This window comes from Mastacembelus armatus, chromosome 16 (genome assembly GCF_900324485.2).
Source record: "Mastacembelus armatus chromosome 16, fMasArm1.2, whole genome shotgun sequence".
NCBI classification, from domain to species: domain Eukaryota; kingdom Metazoa; phylum Chordata; class Actinopteri; order Synbranchiformes; family Mastacembelidae; genus Mastacembelus; species Mastacembelus armatus.
In genome coordinates, this window is record NC_046648.1 from 6,661,480 (window position 1) to 6,685,378 (window position 23,899).

General features: G+C 38.2%; 1 long non-coding RNA gene across 1 annotated transcript; it reads right to left on the reverse strand.

Moving 5' to 3' along the window:
* Nucleotides 1–14,645: 14,645 nt before the first annotated feature.
* On the reverse strand, nt 14,646–23,681 carry LOC113122187 (uncharacterized). Its single transcript, XR_003294837.1, has 3 exons — nt 23,593–23,681; nt 23,422–23,495; nt 14,646–15,047 (listed from the first exon to the last, which is right to left on the reverse strand). It is a non-coding gene; the product is annotated as an uncharacterized LOC113122187 (long non-coding RNA).
* Between the last annotated feature and the right edge of the window lie 218 nt (nt 23,682–23,899).

A 23,899-nucleotide genomic window follows, 5' to 3' on the forward strand; every position in this document is an offset into this window, starting at 1 on the left:
AGGGTGGTTATGTGGGGAGGCTATTATGGATTTGCTATCTTGGCCTGAAGTGTTTGTGGCTGATTATGTGATTAAATCAATAATAATTTCTGTTTGGGCTCCTTTGCTCCTCTGCTTCATCTTCTTTTTCCTGTGTAGTTGAGCGGAACGGTGGGTGGGGACTGGCATACACAAGTACAAATGCAGGTGCAAACACACAAGCATACAATCATATACTACACAGAGCAGTACAACTGCGCAGCAGATAGCATTAAGGCCACATTCCAAAAAGTTTTCCAGAAGGAATTTATCAATATAGAAGACACACACAAAATAGTAAAAAATGCTAAATATCTAAATGCTTGTAAAGTTTTAAACATATTTGTTTAATAAAGGAAAGGCTTAAATGCATCTTTAACACAAGACACATAAAAACACCTAACACAAATTAATTTAAACAAACACATACCTAACTATTTCCTGTGATTTATGACTTGTCTCAGCGAAGCAAAGATCAAATGAAGACCAAACAAGGTGCCCAACATCTCATCTGTATCTGTCTTCTTGCTCTGTACGTCAGACCCTGGTTTGGTGCCGATTTGTGCCAGCCACATTTGCTCCCTCTCTGGCTCTGCCAGGTTTGTTGTTATGTCTAGACTACAGGAAATGCAACATTACATTTGTTTACAACCAACAGGAACTAGAACCAGAAGCTGTTCTGTGATTAAAGAGTGCTACCCAGAGAGAGGGTGTGTGTGGCTCAACCCCCTGGGTTTGGCAACGATCGACTTGATATAGGCAAACCAAAACGGAGAAAGAGCAGAACTACTATCCGTCCCAGTTAGGTGAACAGATCGTATTTACCATAGCATTCTTTCTGAGACTCCAGGTACTGAAAGTAAGTTAGAAGGAGCCAAGTTCGTGTGTTTGTGTTCTGTATGTACTGTATTTATACCGGTGTTTATTTGAGCATGTGACTCCGTATATTACACATTTAGTGTGTCTGCGGTGTGTGTGTGTGTGTGTGTGTGTGTGAGTGTGACTGTGTGTGGTTGAGTTAACTCACAATCCCTCAGCACCCTCTTAAATCTATACCCAATAAAAATCAGCGCCGTCTTGAAAAACAAAACCCAGGGAAACATCTGTAAAACATTGATTTTGCAGATTGCAAGCCAAATGCATGGCTAATGAGAAAAGAAATCATTTTTGATTAATTAACCTAAAAATTGGAGAATCTAGGCTTCCACCAGGGAGATGACAAGTGCTGCAGGCCTGATCACACAGGAGGAAGATGTACTGTAAAGCTGTTTTCAGCTCCAGCTCACTTGTGGGGGGAAGAAGGAGAGGCTTTGGAAACATTCATAGTACAAGTATGGCTCCCATTACCAAGCCAAAATCACCAAGAGTCTTTGTGGTGACCAAATGGAGGAGTAAAATATGTTCATGAAGGGAAAATGTTGGTTAGCTATCAACATAGGTGGAATTTACTGCATTTACAGTACTATTTCAGTTTCAGTCATGTTATTTTAAAGGGCTGGTTCACCCAGATTACACCAACACACCAACACACACACACACACACACACAAGCATATTGTATCACTTACTTCTAGTAGTGTCTAGCCATGCAGACAGTTTAGTTTCATTTACAGAGGTTATTTCTGCCACCAACCCATTACAAAGGAAGTGAAATGATTTTTTTTTGTGATGTTACAAGCACAAAATTATTAGATTTTAAAGATTTTACAGCTCTATCACTTCTAAGTGCAGTATCTCAGCTACTCTGGTTAATCCATCACAATGTTAAGAGTTTATTGGAATCAGTTTGCTACTTTAACTATTTTAGATTTTGTGATGTTGAAAATTGTCAATGCTGTGAGCAGCATAAATAACATTCATTGTTATGGGCGAAATGATAGCACTGGAGTCCCACTTAAAGAAAAAAGAAGTCTGCTGGCGACACATCCCCAACGGATGCATGACATAGTTATTTCTTTTTTTTGTTTTTAGGTGATATTATTTATTAATTCACAAGAAAAACAAAAATAAAAGGAATATTGAGCAAAAAATCTTGTTTTTTTTTTTTTTAAATCAGACTTATGTGAAATTAATTTTTAAACATCCAGTTCAATGAGAAACATGAGACCTAAAAATAATTCATGAAACAACTTTTATACTTCAATAGGACATAAACACTGTACAGTATATTCTTTCACTCTCACACTCAAGTCTTAACACTCTACTACACATCAGGAGCCTAAATTATATGTATATTATAGCTCAATGCTTAAATTTGCTTATATTGCATTTGTTTAACATGATATTTTGTTTCGTGCTGTGTCTGTATCTGTATTGTCTTGTGTTCTTTGCACTGTGTGTAAATATATTGTGAACTACTAAGAAATTCCTTGCACAATATGTGTTATAATGATTTGCTAAATGAGCTAAAATCATTCCAGAAATTACATCATACTCATCCAGTGATTAACATAGCAGTAGCCACTCACTCTATACACACACACACACACACACACACACACACGCTTCCACAGGAGATGCACTCTGCTCATACACACATAAGATAGAAGTGTCCACACACACACACACACACACACACACACACACACACACGCTTCCACAGGAGATGCACTCTGCTCATACACACATAAGATAGAAGTGTCCACACACACACACACACACACACACACACTCACACACACAAGAATCGAGGCCGAGTGCAGAGAGCCAAGTTGAGCTGCTGTACTCACAACACAGCTGGTTCTCCAAGGTCAATAAGAAACTTGGAGTGTTTATTTGTCCATGTGTTTTATTTGCTTTCTAATACAGCCGAGGCTCTGATTTGACAGATCTACTTGAAAAGAATCATAGTGCTTTAACATCTAAAGAGCACAGGAAATTTCCACTCACCAAATAAGTTTTTCTCTCTTGCCTTCCACTTTTTCATTCTATTAGTTTTTTTTTATTTTTTATAATTCATTACCATCATGACTATTTCCCCTGGTGTCTTAATTTTCCCTTTTTCCCCTTCAAGAAAGCATAATGGCCATATCCTAGCAGCTCACTAGGGTGTTGCAGTAACAACCTCCTACCCTTCTGATGGCTAGACAGTAGGCCATTGTAAACTTGAATTGCCATGGATTTATGGCCATAGTCCTGTTTTCCCAGAATGCAATGTCATTCTGTAACGCCATCATCAATCTGCTGTCTCTGACCAAAGACAAACAGGGGGAAAAAAAGTAGCACAACAGTAAGAGTGATACTTCTTTATGCATGATCTCATTTTTATCTGCTGCCTGCCTGTCATAGGTAAAATGTGTGGGCACAAAGACCTCCATTTATTCATGACAAGTCCAGGAGTAGTCACATCAGAGATCATTCACTAGCTCCAGATTGAACAATTAACAAGAGGCTGGTTGAGTGCCAAATGTAGCAAATGAATACACCGTTTGATGCCAAAGCTTTTCCAAGACATTTAATCTTCATTAAGCTATAAAACCTGCAGTCCAGCAGCCCTTTTCATACATTAATATCCACTCATGACACAGCATTGGCCTTTTAATATGTAGAAAGAATTCTGCCAATGTATAATAATCCCAAACCACTGTGAGATGTGACCTCCAGCATTTCTCCGCTGCAAATTAAATATCACTTTAACACTGACAGCTTTGCTATTTTATACTAAAACACACACTGAACTAAGAAGCACATAAAGTCTGCTGACAGACACTATACGCTGCTATCTCTCCTCTCTCATAAACAGTCACCTCTCAGAGTCATTTCCCATGATCTACACACATAGATATTGAACATCATAAATCAGTTTCATAAAGAAACTGAGAGACTGTGAGTCTTTTTGAAGAAAAAAAATAAAGAAATAAAAAGAGAAAGAAACCTAAATCCTCAAGATTAATGTGCTCTCAAACCCTCTCATAGCCATGGTAACCAGGGCAGTTTGCCATGCCATTTAGAGGATCCAGGCACTGACATAAAAGTAGCATTTTTCCAAGTCTGTCACTGATGCATCTCTACCGGTTCAAAACAGTTAAAGTCCTGAAGAGCTTTCACTCTCCACTTGTTTCAAACTGCAAACAAAACAATATTCTGCTAAAACTAAATGCTGTTATGTAACGTGGTAAAATAATAACTGGCAAGTGCATGTTCATTAAGTCATACACCACACCCATCACTATTAGGCACTTTTAAGAAACTTTTAAAAAATATTTCAGAGAATAAACAAAATGAAAAAGCCCCGTGCCAAAGTGCACTCTGTACATGTGAATAATTACCTCTTGTACAGAAGGACATCAGTGTTAGTTTTAATAATAATCACATACAGAAACAGGGCAAAACCAAATGTCTTCACGTGGCATTCTTGAGTGGAGAAATTGTGGAGAAATTTTATTAAAGCGAAACAACCAAGAGGCTTGTCACTGCAGGACAACCCTATTGTAAGACATAGGAAGATCAAATATTGACATGCAGAAAAGCAATGTCTCATTTTAACCTAATTTTTAACACAGGGCTCAAGAAAATTTCACCTTTTCCCACAAAGGATTGTCAGATTTTCTATTTTTTACTTAAGGAGTAAAAGAAACAATAGACAAAGGCATAACCAATAAAATCAGTGACAGGTTTTATATATATATATATATATATATGTATATGTGATGGTGTGTGTGTGTGTGTGTGCATACGTATATATGCACAGTATGTGTACCTTAAAATACAAATAATCTTGCTAAATAAAATAAAAGGTATAAATAAATAAAATAGCTTATCATAAATTTAGTAAAATAAGAGCAGTAGTATTTTTCTTTTGTGTAGCCAACAAAACTGAATATATATGCTCAATAAATGTATGCTTTCACGTAAATAGGAGTTTTATATACACCTAATAAAGTAGGGCAAACTTTTGGTAGATGTACATAAAATAGAATGAAGTGGGGAATTACAGAGTGTAGAGGCAGACGTAAATGAGAAGTATGGACGTAAAAAAACAAGAGAGAAACTCGCCCACTGTGCCACGGCAGCGATTATAAGTTTGCTGTTGATGCCTCCGATCCGTCAGCAACCTGATGTGTGCCTCCTTTAATTTACTATGTCAATAAGACTGCTGTGGAAACACAGCCAGCATGATATATGGACACAATTTGCATAGACTTCCCTCCAAAGTGCCAATTCTTGAAAGTAAAAGGGGAGAAAAATAAAGAAAATAAATAGTACCATTTTAAAATGGCCATATATGGTCTTACTGCTATATGTTGCAGCTGATTTTTCATTGTTTTGGAAGCTGCTGTTAACTTTGCCTTCACGAGGCATCAACAGTTTGTTCAAATAATTAGTCACCATAGTGCCTGTACAGTGAATACTGCTTGATTTGTGCTGTACCTACATAATACTGTTTGGACAAAACACAATGTAAGTGAAGACTGAAAACTTCAGCAATAAAGTTTTAAATCTTCTTTGATAACAGGAAATTAGGCAAGAAAGCTTTCATTCATTCATAAATAAATGTTCTTTGAGCAAACACGTACCAAAAATCTACATTCAAGTTTTGCAGATGGCCACTCAACAAGATGCATTTACCAGCAACATTTAAACAGAATGAAATTTGCCGCAATTGAAAGTAGTTTGAGAAGTTTGATTTGCCTTCATTATAACTAAGGACTTGACTGTTTCCTCAGACAAAAGGTCCTGACAGGAAGCCACAAAGTTCAATTAAAGGTAGAGTGGAGGTGAGCATTGATTTAAAAGACAGTATTTCAAACTGCACCCCAGAGTACAGGGCAGGGCTCTCACACTGATGACACTAATTCTTTAGGGAAATTCATGTTAGTTGGTGTCTAGACGTTTTATTAGCACTGAAGCATGGCTGTCGCTCTGTTTCAGAAAGACTCAGCTGTCTACTTAGAGGCATAAAAGGTCTGGCAAACTGACACCCTTCGATCATACCAGCCTTAGTTTTGGATTAGATCATTTTGGCATAGCAGCTCATTGATCATCAGAGGTAACTCTTAACAACCTGTTGATAAAATTTCCAGGCTACCACCTGCATTACAATACACTGTCATTACTTCTGCAGGTACCTCAAGAGGCTTCAAGTGAAAGTTTAGTTAAGAATCAATCATTTCATCTTTATATGGTCATTTTAACAGCTTTTCTGTCAATGATCGAATTAGATCTAAAGCTGCAGGGGATTTTTGCAGTTTTATTTAAAGACTATTAGACAAAATCTGTCTTGCCTACACAAACTCAAGGCTCAAACAGAGAAACAGGAGTCAACGACACAAGGATAGATGCTACAGCAGTGGCACGCCCCAAAAATAGAGTAATAGATGGATATCTGAACTTTTTTTTGAATTATGACTTGATCAGTCCAAAATGTTAGATACAGTATTTCTACAGAATATGTACAATGGTCAATTTAGTATAGGATCACTTTTTTCTTCACATTTATATGGAAAATTATTTGGATACACCTTATTTTATTGTATTGTTCAAAAGGTGTAATTATTATATTTATTGTGGGTGTGAGTTTAATCAGTATTGTGTAAAAATTAAAAAAATCTGAAGTTTGTTTTAAACAAAAAATGTACATTTTATTTGTACATATAGTACAAAAATGCAGACTTCAAAACCGAGATCCTCACACACACACACACACACACACACACGCAGCCACACTCAAGTTGATTAGCAGGGCTCCTGTGAGTGTGTGTCACATTTTAGTGGAAAATTACAGCTCTTTCAACAATTCCTCAGTCGGGATCCCATTCTAAAGTGGATTTTATCTGCAAATCACAATTATTTTGTTCATGCTCTGTTTTAATAGGCACACCCGCTGGGCTAAAGAAGACACTTCTCTATTCATAAATGTATTACTGCTGGAGAATCATTAACTTATTGTTAGTGGAGCGACTGATGGCTTATTGACATGACAACATTCAGCCATCACTTTCTGTCTTTAAGCCGTACATCCATATCACTGAAAACAATGTCATCTACCCCATTTTCACCACTCCTCCTTGTGTGTTTGAGCTTAGTGGAAGGCTTTTCAGTGACTGAGAGGTGGGAAAAAAAAAGAAGTACCCAGCAAGAGATAAGTGTAGGCTGGGTTTCTGGAAAAGCTAAAGAGGTTTTCTTTATGACGAGGAATAAGAAAAACAAAAGCACCAGCTGCCACAGTAAATGGGACAGGAAGATGTCAGATGATGTTACACAGAAATAACTGAAAATGATATAGTGCTCAACTTAAGAATAGAGATAAAGGCGCAAATTGTGGCAAAGCAGGGCAGGAAGGATAAACTGAGATGTGTGAATTATGTGAGAAGTGAGGCTAAGGTTGATATTTATGGCTGGAGATGCAGCAAAGTCACAGAGTCAAGGCAGTTTGCACAGATGGTGGCCATCCTCGGTCAACATTCAAATAAAAACGGAATGAGCGTCTCCCCCTGTGTCCATCTAGTCCTCTCACAGTGAATGCAGACGCAGATAAAAGGACAGGGTGTAAAGTGTTTAAGTAGGAAGAAGTTATAAAGGAGGAAAAAAGCAGAATCGCCATTCACTGCTTGTCCAATCCTTTCTGCCTTGTTGAACTTTATTAAATTCTGTCGTTCTCTGCTTCCCGTCTGGTTCCCTTTGTCAGCTTCTTCTCATGCGTAACTTTTTTTTTTTTAACAGAGGTGTTGTAGAGGGCATTCAGGCTGAAAGAATGTGTTGGTGATAATCATACCACAATGTACCAATAAGAATCCCACTGGGATGAATTACATTAAAAGAAGAAGAAAAAAGAAAAGATCTAGAGTAGGGTATCTGAGTATGGACTGCTTATTGTGACTGAGGCAGCAGGTCCTCACTCTTTGTGGTCAACTGCTGCTCAAATCGGACTTTTGGAGCAATCATTTATATGTGTCTGATACCAAAAGGGGTTTGCAGCAGTCTTAAAAAGGCAGGTATGCCGAGGATAAAGTACTTTCTCATGTGTTTGCTGTGATCAGATTTTATGCATATACTCCCAGGTTTTGACAAAATAGAGATATTACTTAAATCAGTGGTTCCCAGCCTTTTTTGCTTATGACCAGTTAAAGCAAAAGCACCAGCAGCTTATTTTTACAAAGCACTTTTTGTATCTTCAGGCTTTGGAGATACCATTAACTGGTAATTTGTTAGAAAAATGACAAGGATTACAGAAAAGTTTGGTGTATCTTGTCACCCCCCTTTTAGGGCCCCAAGCCCTACGTTGGGAACCACTTATCTAAACATGACCTTTCTTTTGTTTGGACTCAGACAAGCTTCTGTGATGCCACATTAAAGCTTGTTTATCTTTATGCAAACAACAACATACAACACATGATTATACGGCAGCATTCTTAAAGAAAGAAGTCGAAAAGTTACACTCAGGATCTCAAACACTTTTTTTTGTCATTCACCCCAAAAAAACACCATGTGACACACAACACACACCAGATTAGTTCCCATTTGGATGTTTAATGTATGCATCTACACTGCTTGTTAAGAGATGAAAGTAGAATCATTTGCAGTGAAGGAAATGTACAGTATAAATAAACAATTTGTCACGTTGCCTGAGATCCGGGGAGGTCTCCAGACACCAGGACACCTGTGTGAATCACAGCTGTGCTGCTGTCTTTTTTTTTTTTCTTTTTTGTCTAACAGACAAGTTTGGTCCTGAAGTATCTCTGTAGTCTAGCCATTCATTACAGCAGCTATGAAAGCCAGGCTAATGGATATGAAAATCCAATCAATTGGCCAGGAAAGGGAGCTTAGAGAGGCATGAGTCACCATATTCCTCCTTCTTGACAACCATGTCATGCCTTAAAGCCTCTCCACAGACGTCGCTGATTGATGCCTAACTTTCATCAGTCCAGCTTTAATCTGACATTCCACGCACATTATAATCATATCATCAGAAAATCTATATCACATCAGCCTCTCTTTCCCTGCTCCCCACCTGTGGAGCAGAATATAGTTTTGCTTTTATCGAAAGCAGAAAAACTGACAAAGCTGACAGTTGTGAGAGGCACGTCTTTATCTATTGATCACATTCTGGGGGGAAAAACTGAGAGCAGATGAAGACAAAGGGTAAGAAAAGGCTGTTCCGTAAAACAAACAGCGAGTGTGAAGTGACATTCTGGGAAGAAGTGGCAGACTCTTTCATGGTGCCGGCCAAACAAACAAACAGGGGAACGAGACAAAGTGCAATCACTGACCTTTGTTCAAAGAAGCCATCTAATCTGTTTCCACTTTACTTAATTAGAAAAAGCAGAGGGATTTTTAATGTGCACAGTGTTAATGGGAAACAGCTCACAGGTGCTAATTAAAAAGGAAAAAAAAACTGATCTCTTTGGTAACTTTGAGTCCATTAATCTATATATTCATCCATTACAAACTTGGCAAACTTTGCTGATTACATGTACACTTTTTAAAAACTAAATGATAACCTAAATAAAAGAAAACATCACTTTGCCAACGATAGATTACTCATACATGTATAAATGTATTTCCCCTCAAAGATATGGACTCTTGTGCACAATGGATTACAGGGTCTGACCTCTGTTAAACCATAGGGTTCTGTAATTTAAGATTGTTTCCTCCACGGCTGATGGCTTTTCCCCACTGAAGGCTATAGCTTTATGCAGACAGTGATTAGCCACTGCTTTACTGGTTAGACAGAGGTGCCATGTGTGCCCTTGAGGTGGCAGAAACATTCATTTCCTCTTTGACTGTGACTGTTAAAAGGAGCTGGCACAGTTGCTACAACAGTGTTTTGTATAATCCAGTGTTTGACAGATGGCAAGAGGTGGCCAACACATTAAGTCACAGTAAATAATGTACTCTGACATTGTGATAACAATTAAACAAAACAACAGGTAGCAATAGCTGATATTGTGGCTAAAACCCCAAAACATACGATTAGTGAGATATTTACAGAGAGGAAATGCAGATGAAGCTTATTTGCTAAAGTGCTGTATTTAAGTATAGTTGGAAGGTTCTTACTTTACAAGGGTGATTCTGCTTGATGTTACTGGCACGTCTACTTCACATCAGACTGTGATTTCAGTTTTCAGTTTCAGTTTCTGTGTTCTCATTTATTTTATCGCTATGGTTAGTTCTGAATAAACAAGTTTCATATAATGACATAACCCAATACCTTGTTTTAGCTTAAACTGCTTATATATATATAAAAAAGTAAAAGTACACCTTGACTGGCAACAACATTAAAATCCAGCTATCTTTATTAATTTAATTATAATGATGAGCTATTATTATAATGTATAAGAGTTTAAAGTTAATAGGGGCGACTTGGATGATTTACACGTTTAGGGTTTGGTACTTAAAATACATTTTCTTACTAATACCTATGTATAAAAATGTATTTTCAGTGTCTTACTATGCTACGTGATTAACCTGTTTAGATTAATTTTGGCCGCATGACAGATTTCGCTCTCTCTGTCTGTTCCCTCATCAATTGGAAGTGGACACAGCTCATTTGGAAAGGAAGGAAGGATTTAGCAACATTTGAGTCTAATTCTGATGACAGCGTCCATAAAGCAGATTAACAAAATTTTGGAGTTTTGAATATTAAATATTAGATAAATACTTAAAGATACATGTTGGTATGGCCTTGTAGGCCCTTCCTCTGAAGTATTTTAATGTCACTTTATTTAAAAGTAAAGTAAAGTAAAATATATTGACAACAAAAATTTACTTGTGAATTTTTCAGTCTAGTTCTATTTTCATTAAAACATCAACATAACTAGTCCTGAATATAGAAAAAATGAATATCTGAAATAACATGCAGATTTTTGCTTCCTCTGAGCCCAGTAGCTGATGAGCTCAACCCCATGCTATGCTCCCTTAGCCACATTAAAGCCCCTCTTGTATGGGCAGTGTGTGGTCTGCCTCTCAGGGACGGCAGGGGACGCAGGAAGCAAATTAGCTTTCTTGACGTTGGCCCAAGTTTCCCATCCACCCTTCACCCCTCCTCCTCTCTGCCCTTCATCTGGCCACTTCAAGGGTCAGCTGGATAACAACACGCCTCTGTTGTCCTCGTCAGCTGAGATATATTAAGATGAGAAGCTCATATAGGCCTGACGTGCATCGTGGGAAATGAGGTTTATGGATGCATTTCATAGATGAGGTAAGCTGAATGTGGTCAGAATGATTACCAGACATACACATATTATGTATTTGATGCAGGGCAGATGAGCATCTTGGACTTCAAAACACAGAAGAAAAACCAGTTTATCAAATCTGTTAGGTTTCTGCAGTTCCAAGCAAAACTCGGGAAAGGATTAACGCGAAGCACTGCTAACTTTCAGCATGGGATTAAATAGTGAAATCACTTGAAGAAAGAACATTTCCTGACAACATGAAGCAGTCACACAGTCTTTTCCACCCTCACTCTTAAGGTCAAGACTGTTGTCTCACACACACACACACACACACACACAGGCGCACACATGCACGCGCGAGCACGCACACACGCACGCACACACAAAGTTTTTCTAATGTTAATGCATATAAAATCTAAAACTAATTACATTTTTACATCCATTGCAGCCTTCCCTCAAACCTAAAATAAGAGACTTTAAACTAAAGGAGTGAAAAGATAGATACTGGTGTGTAACACCAACAGGCAAATCTAATTCTCCCAGTTCACGCAAAAGCACGTCTATGTGCATTATTGTTCAGCCTGTGAGCAAAATAACCTGAGGTGTCCTGAGGGGGGAGAGTAGCAGCACTATATTAATGCTCATACACTTCATTGATCTATGAGGACTCCTTAATCTTGTGGGCAGCTTCCCGCTACGTATATTTCATAATGTGATACATTGTGCATCAATAACACTTGTAAGGATCTATACTTTCTTATGCAGGCTCACAGCATTTATTGATCTCTGAGTGAAGTAAACATGTCTTTAACACATGGGCCTGTCGCTCCTCACAGATACAACAAAATCGTCAAGGCCCTCATTATTAGATACTCTAATGATGATAGAAGTCAATAGTTAACATGAGAAGGTATTATCTGCAAAGTTAATAACTGTCTAGATGGAATACGCTGAGGTTAAAGAAGGCATCACTGTGTGGTTAAAGGAATGCAACAAATGCTTGAGAGACGTTTATTGCTCACCGGCTTAGACTCTGTGCGCTGGGGATTATTTATTTGCTCTATGATTCAACTGGTGTTCTGGGAATGGATGACAAAAAATACATACAGTAAAATGACTCAGGGGCACAGCTTTGGCAGGGCACCAAACTGACCATATCCGCATGACTAAATGGAAGCTTAAGCCAGAGCAATTTCCTCTGCGTTTTCTACAGGCTGCCAAGTAAAAATGATTATAGGTGTGAGTTTTGAGTAATGTTCAAGAAATATGGGTTTTTGAAAGGGATTGTTACTCCATACTAGCTTTTTTTTTTTCACTAAGGCTAACAACAGCTGCTTAGTTGTTGTTAAGTTCTGAAGCTTAAATTCTGCATTTTCCTCCTGACAGAATACAGTGTGGAATAAGAATTGGCCTAAATATTTAAGTCCAACTAATAGACTGGTAAAGGACTATTATATTTCTAATCTTATTCTCTGGATTCTGACATACATTTATATCAATCACCAATGCAGTATTTGTCCCCTGAGGCTCCCACTCTGATTTCTTTCTGCAGCCTGTGCCTGTAGTATAAAACATGTTGTTGTTGCATATCATGAATTGGAATTGGAATTGCCTGGCAGTGGGCCAAACACTGTCATAGGATTCTTTCTCATATGATTTTAATTTCATATGCAACTATATACAAGTTGTGCATCAGATAACACCTACCCTGTCAAAGTATAAAAATATAAAAACACTTTTTCCCCTCACAGCAGGAGAAAAGCCTAATTTACTACTACAATAAACCCATAAAAATATAAATTAAACTAGGAATAAAAAAATTAAAACTGTGGAAAAAAAACAAGTAATTTAATGGAGACTTGAATAAATGTGAATCAACTTAGTCAGGTAGCTATAGTAATATCAGCCCAGTATGTTCCCAGACCAGCCTAAAGGTCTGGAGTGACATGCAAATTTGCAGGTAAACCATAGGCCAAAAGTTGCTGATGAAACTGACAACTAAGTAACTAAGTGTGTGTGTGTGTGTGTGTGTGTGTGTGTGTGTATTCTTCTAGTGAGATCACATGGCCAGCAGTCTGAGTCCAGACAGCAGGAAGTGAAAGTGCTATTGCAGCCACAACACAGGTCAGATCTCAAACATGGTTTTCTGCTGTACAGTGCAATCACTCTTCTCGTTTTACTCACAAAACTGCAGGAGACATTTGAAGACCCTGGGCAGAGAAGAGCAGCCTCAGCTTTAATGATGCAACAAGAAAAAGAAGGGAGGAATTAGAAACAGTGAACACGCACTTTTAGTAAGAGGAATGACTAGAAGGAGGACAAGGTGTGATAAAAATTAAGCAGTCAGAACATGAACTTGAAATAAATATCACAAATGGCAGTGATCTCATTTGAACTATTGCAAGCACTCCTGCAGATTCAAGTATATTTACACCAATGACTTGTCAATTTTGTGACGCAAACAGGAACATAGTGTCTTTCTGCTAAATTACGCTGAGTATTTTAACTGGAAAGGACAACACCTAAGTTAATGTATTACTAGTATGATCATTTGTTAAGCTTTTTATTATAAGTTGAGATTGTTTGTGTTATCAAAATGCAAGAGCTTGACGATGAGCTTACTATTGCATTAGAAACTTAGCTTTTTCCAGCAGTTTAATGAGCTGTACCTTGGAAGTGTTTTGAGGAAAAAAAAGAAAGACACTATGGGTTACTCTGTTTGATTTTATTTTGTCATTGTGTCTGACATCAAGGGAGGGAGAGAAGGGCAAATTTGTGAGGTTTGACAAAGACGGCAGATGTGGAACTGTGAAAAATAAAACGAAAGGGGGATAGCTATTTGTGTGCAATGAAGAAAGACATAAAAAACAACCTCGCACTGAGATAGTTGCTCTAAATGAAATACCTGGAGATTGCATGTTGCTTTGCATTTGCAGGGGTATTCAATTTTAATTAGGGTTTTGGAGACATCTTTTATCAGACTGTCACTAATCTTTCTTTCTCCCACCCCCAGCTGCCCCTCTCTCAAACAGGCGCACATACACACACACACACACACACACACACACACACACACCACCATCATCACCTAATCCCAATATTCTGAAATGCAAATACACAGCCACAAGAAAAAATAAAAAAAATAAAAAAATTAAGATTTTATGGAATACAACAATTGGTTTTGCACACATTATGAAAAAAAGCAATGAATTGGGGACGAATCCATTGTCCCATTTCATTTTGGAGAATAAAACATTACCTCTAGTTTCTTAATTGCATTTTCTTTGGGGCAAAGGTGATAATTAATTTTGCTCAAGGAGAAAGACATGAACCAGTCACAAGAACATACAAAAATGTTAACTAGAATCCTTGCCTTCAGTCCCAGAATAACTATTTAAATTCTGACGTGGTCCTCTATGAGGGAACATTGTGGGACAAAGATAGAAGGAAAAAAATGCATCATACTTTAAACATAAAAATAAAAAAAGTCTTTGTAAATTAAAAGTTTGCCAATACAGTATTACTTCCAAATCATTGGAATAAAAAGGGACCTTTTCTCATGTCACACTTTAATGGAATAATTAAACTGACAAATTTCATAATAGAAATTAATACCACCACCTTCCCTTGATATTCCCAGAACCATTAAGGAAAATATAATTATTAAACATGCATGTAAAAACATCTCATCCCACACTAAAGCACTCACTTTATTTAAAGGATCTTTCAACATTAAAACTAAGGAAACTTCTGGCCATAAAATGTGCTCTTTCCCCCTCGTGTCTGTGTGTGTGTGTGTGTGTGTGTATGGTGTGGTGGTAGCTTGTCTCCCTCTCTTCATTCCCGGCCCTCTTCCATTGTTAGTCACCTTGTTTATTGGCTGGAGCAGCCCTGGTGTACTGGACATCATCTGAAACTACAAACGACAGGATGCAATAAGCTGGAGAATAGCAGCAATCTGAGGAAAGTTCTCCATTCACCAGAGCTCCCTAACTCTCTGTCTTCTTATCCTGGGCAGAAAATAAAAAAATCAATACCGGCTCACGGGGCTTGATAAAAGTGCTGGACAGGGAGAGAAGCAGCGCTGGATATAGTAAATTAAAGTGATCAAAATTTTCCAGTCGACTCAGCCCGCAGCCTACATAAACTAACAACCCTGTCTCCACAACTGTCCGTCATCCTCCTCCACCCACCATCTTCATTCCCTTCTTCAACTTAATTTCAGTCTTTCTCTTTAACTGTTTTCATTGGATTTCTCTTTTTATTTTTATTAGAGCTTCTTTATGTAAAACTGGAACATATTAAAGAATTATAACAATGTACCTGACACATTTTTTCTACTTTTCTAGTTAAAATGGGGTCAACCAAGTGGCAAGACCAGAGAGTATGAAAATAAAACTGTGCTTGAGGAAGACAGTATGTCACAAAATTACTCCATGCAGGGGATCAATAATTAGTCCGACAAGACTAAAATTGTAGTACTACTAAACTACAAGAGTTTGTGCCTGGTTCACTGACCCAGACAGTTTCAAGTTAAAGATGCAATATATGTGCACAGCCATATCTTTGGTAAAATACCTGCTTTATGTTTAAGCTTAGCTATACACAAAACAAATCCATTATAATCTCATAAAGTTGATATGGGAAACATGTCTGCTTATAGAAAATAATTATCAGCAACATTGCCATTAAGATGGGCTCGTGTTATTATCTATATGGGGCATGAAAGTCCAATATTCACTCTTCTTTTAGCTTTGTTTGGGTCTCCACCATCACTTAATGGTGCATTTGGCTGCATTTATAGTCTTTAACTGCTAAAGTCTCCACTATATTTACCAACTAGTCTCAAAGCAATGTCTGTTTACTGTTTGGTGCTGGCATCCAGTTTATTCTTTAGGTGTGTATAGCTGACTGCAGCTGGGTACAGGATTGATGAGAGCTGAGAGACTCAGCTGAAACACTTAGGTTGTGGTTACAACTTAAAACACAATGAACTGAAACTTGCTAAAAGAAAATACATAAACCTGAGGGAAACTGCCGACATATAATCTAATAATCCTCTGTGGATTTGTTAATACAGGTGACACCTTCTATTACATATGTAATGACATCTCATCATTAATATAAAATTATTAATTACTACAGTTTTAATTAGGCTATTTTAAATGGAAGCACATTACCACCTGACAGCCAAGACAACTCATAGCTTCCCTCTAAAACCAGAAGTATTGTTAACGTTAGTTTTCCTTAAAATTAAGCCCATAAATCCTGTTGCTTCTCATGAAAATTAGTGTGTTGCCCTTCCACCCTCATCTTCCCAGAAACAATAAGAATGTTGGATTTTCTTTTTCATTCAGTCTGTCTTTCCAGATGAAGTATAGGTCTACTGTAGCTCCCTCTTTTTCTTTTGTGCTATAATGAAATGCAGTCAATTTTCCAATCTAACCCTGTAGCACACAGTGCAAAATATATTGTCGAAAACTGTTCCATGCCAGTAATGTCTCATAATTAATGTTGTAATTTAATTATATATTGTCAGTAATTTGTGAATTTGTGACGTTCTACCCAAGACAAGTTGAAACTCCTCCACATTAAAGATTATGACAGCACTATGCACACATGCCTTCCTTTATTTTGTCACAAATGTGTCCAACCACACATACATTAATTCAATTACAGTAATGCCAGCAGCAGCTGACTCACTCTGCTAACACACCTCATGCTGGCCCTGCACAGGGGCCCTTTGGCACCTCGTTCACCTAACAGTAAGAAGGGATTAATAGGGATTGGCCAATCCAGTCAAGTCTCATGGTGTGTGAGCTTTACCCCAGAGCTAAGCTGATACGACAGCTCAAAACAGATGACTGAAATTTGATAGTTGTGCTGTACTGTGTCACAAAATGTTTCATTATTGTCACATCTTTTTGTTTTTATATCAAGTTTATGATCAACTTCCACTGAAATATATTGACACTGTTAACATGATTTCATCTTCATTGCTCTGCATTGTTTGTGACTGAAGTATCAACTGCATCTGCCTTCCTATACGTGCCAATGTGACAGTGGATATGTGTGCCAGGGATCAGATTAAAAGAAACACTAGTCAGGCCAGCACTTGCTGTGGCCTAATATCCTGTTGACCCGCGTTAGCCAGCAGACAGCCTTGAGACACTTAAGTCCAGCCGTAACCCTGAGCAACATGCACATGTCCTGTTAGCTCACGTCACAGCTTGACTTCCCAGGGACCAGCATGGCCTTAATCCAAAAGCCTAAACAGGCCTTCATTCTCTTCGCAAATACAGTGTATGGTGCAATATAACACCAGAAAGCACAAATGATAGCATGGACGAGATCTCCTGACATTAAAAAAAATAGTGGGAAAGGCACTAATGAATTATTGTGAAGCATAAACTTAATCTGAAGAGCTCAACTTCATCTCATGTATACTTACTTGACTATTTACAATTTAAGATAAATTGCACAATTTCATTTTCATGTATTCATTTAAGGAAAGTGTGGAATGATGCAAGTCAACAGATTACAAGTCAAATGGACTAGTTCAAAGGAGGATTAACAAACAATCCTGTTGATCAATGTGTCTTATTAATCTCGTGTTAGCCATGCAGATCCTCATGATCAAATCTGTTTCTATATTTATCTATTTTAATCTCTTTATAAAGCAAAAGGATTCCAATGACAAATGCCATGAGAGTCAATCCAATTTAAAAACAGTTGGCAGCCCTGTGTTTAACACTTAAAACCTTAAGAAAAGATTACAGAGGGACCGACGTGTATATTCAAGATGCAGCAACTTACAGTAAATGCATCACTCTGGAACTATTTGCCTAAGTGTTTCTTTCAGGATTGCACAACAGCCAATTAATATCAGGTCTTTACTGTGTGCTGCAAAGAAGTTAAAACAATCTGTTAAAAAGCCAAGTAACAGTGCATGACAAAACCCTATAATCATGCAGGAGTATGAAGATTGGGATTACTACATGTAGAATTAAGCCACATAGCATGCACTGTATATATGTATATATGCACTGTATCTAATAAACCTAATAGTTTAAGAATCAACAGCATATCCCAATAGGCACTTTAAGATCTTTGATATATTATTTCTCACTTGTAATCCGATACATGATGTGACTCTGTGATCTTCCGTATGCAGTTTGCAGCAGGTGCTACTGAACCATAGCTCATCCCTACAGAGCATGATCGATGAGCATCTCGCCATGTAAACACATATATCCATTCCTGCCCTATGCACTGCACATACAGACATGCAGACATAAGTTTGATTTTGAAGGGCCCTTAATCACAGCTAAGCAAATGACTGATCAATGACAGCTATGAGGAACAACTATGGAATGCCAACAGTACTGCTTTTATCAGTTTCTTTATTTTGGCCCATTTTTATCACTTATTATGTTTCACTCAATGTTAACAGACTCCAATCCCCGCTGAGGTATTAATTAAAATCTAAATACTAAATATTGATTGATATGTTATCAGGGCATAGCAGTTGGTCTGCAGGCTATTGATCCAACCTGTGATTTATTATCATATTTAAAAAAATCATTTTGCGTGATTATACGAGGTAATGGATTTCTAGTGAGGGGTGTAATTCTTTTTTTTTCTTCTTTGTATCACATTAGTTATGTGGAAGGTGGAGCAGATTTCTCAATTGCATTCGGAGATCACTGATATCCTTGGTGCTGCAACCCCATGAGACACCCCCCCACCCGCCATGCAGTTCTGCCTGGCCTGTGAGGGGCTAAAGCTTGTATAAGAGAACGATCCCCGCTCTCGTCATTGGGAATAATGGGTATTGGGATTACCTCTTTAATCACAACAAAGATTAACAGATGGTATGAGAACAGTTATTAGCAAGCATCTTGCACTCATCAAATCAATAAGATGATTTGTAATCACGCTGTCGGTGTGAGTGAAAAGGGAGCCTGGGCCGTTCTCAGTGAAAGATCCTGGCAATCAGAGGCTACTGTGTAGCAATTACCTCTCCACAAAATAGGTGCTCTTCCTCCACTGACTGGCAGTCCTCCAAAACACACAGCAGACTGATAGCAACATAGGGCATTAACACGGCAAAACACAAAACACTGCATGGGTAACCTTGTATTTGATCAGGTGTTAGGTTGCTCCGTGACTTCATTTCACTTTGTGCCTTTTAATTTGGTGGATCTCACAGTGTACTTGAGCGAAAAAATCTAAATGTTTACACATGCTGTCTCTCTCTACAAAAGACCATATAGCTCATTAGTGGGTTACCATAAATAAGTCAGAGTAGGGACAAAGAGGGAAAAGCATAGGAACTATACAGAGGAGGGATCCCTGTGCAAATATTTCTCCCTGGAGACAAAGACGAGGAGAAAGTGAAAGGCTGACGGACTCTAGGCATGTTGGTGCAGCCAGTACTGTAAACAGAGGACCATAAAATCTGTGTAAAGCTAAAGCTCCCACAGCAATCAAGGCCTTTGTTTCTATTCAGAAGTGTTGTTAATCATATAAGAAATATGAACAATAAACTCACGTTATTCTCACAATTCTTCACACACCAACAGAACTACATCTGAAGAGCACTATCTCTGTTTTTGAATCAGACTGCCTACAGGAATCAATAAATATATGCAAAATTGGTCTGTGAACTGTTATTTGGTTTAAAAGCTGTTTTTTCAGTGTTTCTTATTTTATTACATTTCACGTGCAATTATCAAGTCACATTATGGATTAAAGAGAATAGTTGTTCATAAACTGGTTGCCCACTTCATAACTGACACGTATTGAAAAGTCAGAATTAACCTTTTATTCTTTCATGTAAGAGCACATCAGATTTAGCACTGGTTCCAGGCAACAGGTTTAACTCTAATTGCTCCTTTTAAAGCTTGTATGTATTTTGCAACTGACTAAACCTTGTTCTTCCTATATGCATTTCTGCAGTAGCAGCAGTGAAATCAAACTGATGCAATGGAAAATGATGTAAACTGAAAGGAAGCAGCCGTTTCAGAGGCAAAATACAGAAATACACATTTCTGACTTTAGTGGGATTTTATGTTTGTTAAGACCTGGCTGGCTTTAAATATATGTGGTACCTTGTGAATACTCAACATTATTCTCTTTAATTTATTGTTTTCTGTCTCATTTTATATGACATCAAGAACACTCACTCACAGGTGTGCAACCACTCAGCTTGCGCACACGCACACACACACACACACAACACACACACACACACACACAGACTTCTAATAGCAATCTAATCACTACAAAGAACCCAGAATGGCACCTACTTAATGTACATTCCCATTATGCTAAATTTCAAAAGCTTAGAATCATGATGTAACATGTGATCTATCCATGTCCACTCTCATCACACACACACACACACTTTCAGTAAGACAGTGCACATATACACTTACCAGGATTAACCAAGGTAAATGGTGCCAAAATAATGACACTATGGAGTAACTGATGCTGTTTAAAAATTCAAAGGCCTCTACTGAACAGACAATGTGGCACACATATCACTGGGCCACAGATCCCGGCAGCCCACTGGTCTGGCTGCTCTCATGCACAGCTTGCATGCATAGTTTCTGTCTTTCTCTCTAACCCATTCCCAGAAACAGATCAGGAGTGCTACACCTCCATACAAACACGGCAAAATGCTCTCAAACCCACATTTACAGTTGCAGAGAAGACTGCCATACGCTTTTAAATGTTAAACCGCAACATACACATGGACACAAATAGGAACTTACTATCACCTAACTGCAGTTATAGACATATAGGCACCCCTCCCCTCGGCAAACACACACCCACAGTCACTTGTCGAGTGGCTAATATCTTTCCAAGGTCAAACCTGACAAGGAATTCCAATGAGATTAAGTGTCATCAGTACGGCTTTAGACCTTTTCTGCTCATTGTTCTTGGAAATGGCATTAGCGCCACAGATGACCATGGAGCTGTAAAACCTCTCCCCTTCCTATGTGGTAGGCCAGCCTGATATGTGAGGTATTTGATACAGAGCCTCCAATTCAAACATCAAAATGTAATAATGTTTTTACATATACATCTGTATTGAGGAGGATTAGGGCTATGTGGTCTAATATTACTAGACTTGTATGAAATAGCTGATCAGGCAGTTTTATTTGCTTGTGACTCTGAACATTATAAAATATTAAATGTCTAAAATGTATTTTATTAACTAAATGTCAGTTTATTACATTCATGAGTCCAAGAGGATCATTCTTTATTTAAAAGCTGCTACCACTAAAACAATATCAGTATTTGCGGATTCACTTGGGAGTTTCAGGATGTGGGAAAAAACTGTACTCGGGACAATAAAAAGAATAATTGTAGTCTAAATTTCAATGCATTGTATGTATGTCAAGTTTACTGTAGTCATACGTTTGCAGATTTCCACACATTTCCCTCTGTAAGACAGTTTTTCAGTTTGGCAGATAATCTGAGTGTGTTTTGTTTGTAGACACTTCTAGTGGAGAGGCAGCCTTGTCAATGTGTCAGCCAGGATTTCGTGCGCTGCCCTTCACACTGAATTTGACACATAGTCCTTTGGTGGCAGCAATGAGCATTTTGTCATCTCCTCTCCAGTGCCAACTCCATGTCCAATTACACCCCAGCTACTAATTTAATTACAGTAGCAGAAGAAATGGGTTGATTCAATTCATCTCAATTAAGACTGATTGGAGCAGTCAGATCAACTTTTACTCATCTCGGGTACAGGTCGCCTGTCACATTTTGTCTCAGCTTGTCTCATTTGAAGAGATTAGCAGGTCATGATATGACAACTGAAAAGTGATGCTTCAGTTCACTAACGGCTGATGTAAAAACATCTCACGGATCAGATGAATTCAAACACCTCGTAATCTCTGACTGTGTGATAAATGTGAGCATAAAACACTCCAGTCTCAGAGCAGGATCACAGCCAGTTGCCACTTAGCAGACTCCCAGCTACAATACTCATTACTTATGCATGATTTCCACAATTATGTATCAAATTGTGCATGCGTGTGTGTGTGTGTGTGTGTGTTTTACATGTCTACCCGATAAGCTGTGTGATGTGGAACAGTTAGAAAGCTTGTCAAAAAAAAAAAAAAAAAAGCCCACTTTTATATCACGTCATTCTCACAAGCAGCTGCTGTAGTTTTGCTCAGTGTCACTTAATACTGCACACACTGTAATTTCCTCAAGAACTGTTTTACCAACACTTTCAGGAAATCACCTATGGTAACAAAAAAAACGACCATGTTCATTATGAAAATGTCTGTGGAGATTCACTTTAAATAACACCTTATCATATCAGAACCCCAAAGAAAGAAATATGTGATCAGGATTAAGTTTCATATTACCAAGACTTTATTGAAATGGCCCTCAAGACATTGCCTTTACAAAAAGCACATGCTTCAATAATCATTATGAGAGCAATGAATAAAATGAATTCTAATGTCAGGACAAACCCTCAAAGTCACTACAATGATATACAGAAATATTAAACAAATGTCATAGTGATAAACAACAACAAGCTAAAAAGCACATCATTGTTTTTAAGTCAGAGTTAAATAGCAATGACACACTGGAGGTCTATAGAGGAACATTCTAAGAATATCATTGTAGGACTATAAGAGATATTTTAAAAGTACAATATAAAGTTTACACAAAAATGACAAAAGCATTGCTTAGTCACAGCTGAAACAAATGTAGATATTAAAATAACTACATAATGCATAGTTCACTACTTCAGTTTTTTTTTTTTTTTACATACAAAGCATGGGACTGTTTTATCTCCCAAACAGTGCAAAAAGTACTCACAGGTCCAGTATAGACCCTGTAACAAATGTTGGAAACATATTTTAGAAATATTACGGTGTGTGTAACTTCCACAGTCTTTTAGTGGCAAAAAAAAAGTTACTTCTTGTCTCTGATTGGTGCAGATCAAATCGTTAGCAGTATGCCATAGGCTGCCATAGGCTGCTACAGTAGCCTGCGGTGTGTGTAAATGCGTCCTGGCACCAGTTGCGGCGGCGTAAAGACGTCTGATTGGACACTGACGCAACGGACACAATATTTCAGACTGCGCAACTTCAGCAGTCTGATCACATGCTTTTCAGTCTAAAGTGCATAAATGTCATATCCTCAGATCCTCGTATTTAGACATTTCTAATAGACCACTTTAAGGCTGACACACTCTTCTTTTACAGTGACGCACCGGGATAAACAAATACTAAATTCAAACTGCAAGCGTCATTTACCTCTGGGTGTCTTCGTCTCGGTCCGGCCTCACTTCACCGTATCCGCAGTGAAAGACGGATAACCTCGCGGCAGACTGCAGAGGAGAGGAGAGGAGTTCTAACAGAAGTCAAGCCGAAGCAGTTTATGATGCAGAAAGGGCCAGAATAGAAGCCAAGTAGCCTTTTTCTTACCTTGCAACACAGATCCAGAGGGGGTGGAATGGGTAAAAATGGTTGTTTGGGTGATTACACGTTTCTCCTCTCCCACCCTCTCTCCTTCCTCCCTACATCCCTCTTCCTCCCCCCGCCTCTTCCACCAGCACCGCTCTCCCCTCTCGGTGAATACAGAGAGTGGCCCCGTTGTAATAGCCTCTATGGGGCTCCAGCTATGCAGCAAAACAGCCCGTACTTTAAGGTTAAAAGATACCCCTGTGGCGCATCCGGTATCAGCTGCATCATAAAACAAACGTGCATTTTTACTTTTCCACTGCAGTCAATT